Raw genomic sequence first — 3,250 nt, 5'->3', positions numbered from 1 at the left:
CTTGAGCCACAGGTGCCGAGCCAAGAGAAGACTCTTTTTATACTATTTTAATTGACAGAAATTCTATATATTTATAATTTATCGCATGATGTTTTGAAACATATACACATTGTTGAATGACTCAGTTGAGCTGATTAACATATGATTTACCTCCCGTACTTAGCAGTTTTTGTAAGAACACTTAAAAACCCACTCTTTCGGTGATTTTCAAAATATGCTTACATTGTTGGCCATAGTCACCATGCTATACATTAAAGCTCTTGAAATTATGTCTCCTGACTCACCAAAATTTTGTATCCTTTGACCAACATCTCCCCAGCACCTGCCCACTCATCCCCTGGTAACCACTAATCTACTCTGTACCTCTGAGTTCAATTTTTTTAGACACCACATACACATAGAAGAGAAGGGTCACTTTTTCTAAACAAAATCTTATGTAAACACACTTCTGCTGTAATCTTTAACTATAGGAAAAAGCATTGGCAAACAGCTTTTAAAGGTTTAAATGTGTCTAGTTGCAGTATTATTTATGAAAAAGTCCTCTTTTTCTTAGGTGACAGTGGTCTGGTTAATGAAGTCATAATATAATACTTTTCCTACTTAAAAAACTACAGTAAAATAGAAATAATTCTTTTCTGTAGGTATTCAGCTCGTCGGGGGTGTAGCTGATACTATCTGCGGTGAACCATTTCTCCTCTCTCTACACTTTCCCTTTTCTGTGCAGTTAAGTTCCTGTGAGGTTTTCTTTTCTTTTCCAGATATAGTTCCATCGCTCTTTTCTTATCAAGCTTTTGAACTTCACTTTCCATCTTTGCGTTTTCTGACTCTAAAGATACCCTCTGACTTTGGGAAGTTTTAACATAATGCATAATCCCTTTTATCTTCTTTAACAAACTCACTGTATGTCTGATTATTTTTTTCAAAAGTCGTAAAGAAGCATGTGCTTGATGGCACGCAGGTCCCTTCAAAGCTCCTCATATAAGTGATCTTCATTACACTTCTGACCTTTTTTTTTTTTTGCAGTTTTTAGGGGGGCTGGGTTTGAACCTGTCACCTCCAGCATATGGGGCCAGGGCCCTACTCCTTTGAGCCACAGACACCGCCCACTTCTGACCTTTTTATTATATCTGACTTCTAGTGCCAACCATCTGTGTCATCTCTAAGAACAGTGAATAAATCTGTCATCTTCACCAGGCACGCAGTCAGATGCTAAGCCTCATGATCCTTATCATGTAGAGTTTTTCTCAAACATGTTCTTGAGATTTCAACCTTTTCTTTTTCCCCAAATGAGTCCACCTAGTCTTTTTTTTTTTTTTTTTTTGCATCTTTTACCTTCATATGAAAGTAGTTTCCCATTTCCTAAAGCTTGGAGTTTTCATCTGAACTCTTCTTTAATACTATCAATGTGGTTTTCCTCTTCTGATGTTGAATTTTCAGGGTCATCTTGGTTTAGGCCACTTAGAAATGGATGGATTCCGATTTTTCCTTCAGTGACTGTGTTGCAGTCAATCTTCACTTCTTCTTTTTCTGGATATTTAGATTTCTTTTCCCCCATTTTTTCCCTAGAAAGTCTATTTTAACCTCAATGAAGAATAAGACTTTTCAGCTTTCAAATATCTGCTCCCAGAACATCACTTTAAATAACGTTGTTTCAAGTCTGCTTCTCCAACAAAGAGTTCTCTAGGGCTTCAGAACCTTTTCTGAGAATGCCAGAGCCTATCTGAGATTTTAGCTTTTTCTTCTTCTGTGCAGAAAATATTCTGTCACACTCTTTCTCCTTACATTTATAAAGCAAGCTTTTAGCTATATGAAACTCAGTGATGACTGCCCATAGCACCATCTCCCAGGGAAAGTTTCATAGTCTCGGGCCTGGGCTCACATCTGCAGCTGCAATGCTTACAGCCTTGCCCCACACCTCCAGTATACACCTGTATTCAAGCCATGTGCCTCTGTGGCACTCATGGCTGCCAAAGAACTGCCTCAGGTGGCCAGCATCCTTTTGGCCAAAGTCGTCTTCAGGGAACCCAGAACATCCCATTCGGAACACAAGCCAGCAATTAAGTCAAGATAAACCAGCAGAGAGGGAGTTAAGGATATAGGCCCTCACGTTTGTTCCACCATGGAACACAAAGTGATTGATGATATTCATATGATCAGGGAAAATGGGTGAAGCTGTTAGCGACTCACCCCACCTAGAAGCTGCAAGAGACAAACAGTCCACACGTTGTCACACTGTGAACCTTCTAACCTTGCTGGTTGTCTGAAGACCGGGTGCTGCATCCCTCTTTTCTATATCAGACTTCTAGACCAGGAGTCCTCAAACTTTTTAAACAGGGAGCCAGTTCACTGTCCCTCAGACTGTTGGAGGGCTAGGCTGCAGGCCCCGGGATGAGTTGGCTGCTAAGCATGACAGGCAGCGGGCAGCAAAAACACCCAGCGGGCTGGATAAATGTCCTTGGCGGGCCACATGTGGCCCACGGGCCGTAGTTTGAGGACTCCTGTTCTGGACAATAGCCCTAGAGATGCATCTTGTCCTCATAGGTCCCAGAAACCTCTCTCACCAAAACACACCTGCCCTGTTGGTCAGTAATTTAGTGATATTGTGTGTGTATGTGAATGTGAGTGTTAGAATAAAGGGCCTTAAAAAGTTCCTGCTTACCTTTAAGTAATGATTATGGATTTGTCGGTTTTTAGTTTGTGTCTACTTTTAGTTTTGTGTCTTCTTGCTTAATTTATACTTTTATCACTATAAAATGTTTCTGTTTATCTTTAATAAGAAACCTTGCCTAGAAGTTTAATTTGTCTTGAAGTCTAACATGGCTGACGTGCCTTAACTAGGAACACCAACATTTTTCTGCTCTGTCTTTTCTTGTTCTTTTAGTTTCAACTAATCTGTGTCTTTATATTTAAAGCATATTTCTTATAAAAAGCATATATAAGGCCTTGGTTTTTTTTATTCAGTTTGATACTGGAGTGTTTATTTCATTTATATTTAATGCATTGTTTAATATCATTAGATTTACATCTACCATCTTCATATCTGTTTTCTGTGTTTTTGTTCTTGTGTTTCTGATCTGCTTGCCTTATTTACAATTAATCCAATATTTTTGCTATTCCATTTTATTTCTTCTGTGGTTCCTTTTCACTATACATAACTGAGGGTCTTTTTTTCCTGGTACTTGTGCCTTGAGATTAAACAATGCATCTAGCTCAGCACCTATAGCTCAGTGGCCAGGGCACCCACCACATA

General features: G+C 39.2%; 1 protein-coding gene across 3 annotated transcripts in view; it reads left to right on the top strand.

Annotated features, from left to right (window-relative positions):
- The window catches only part of DTNA (dystrobrevin alpha), a 358,694-nt gene that overhangs the window by 74,120 nt on the left and 281,324 nt on the right, over positions 1 to 3,250 (top strand). The window lies entirely within an intron of this gene.

The sequence above is a fragment of the Otolemur garnettii genome, unplaced genomic scaffold (assembly GCF_000181295.1).
Source record: "Otolemur garnettii isolate 467f Iridium unplaced genomic scaffold, OtoGar3 scaffold00012, whole genome shotgun sequence".
NCBI lineage: Eukaryota > Metazoa > Chordata > Mammalia > Primates > Galagidae > Otolemur > Otolemur garnettii.
The sequence above is the reverse complement of the archived record's forward strand: the minus strand, read 5'-3'. Positions and strand labels throughout refer to the sequence as shown.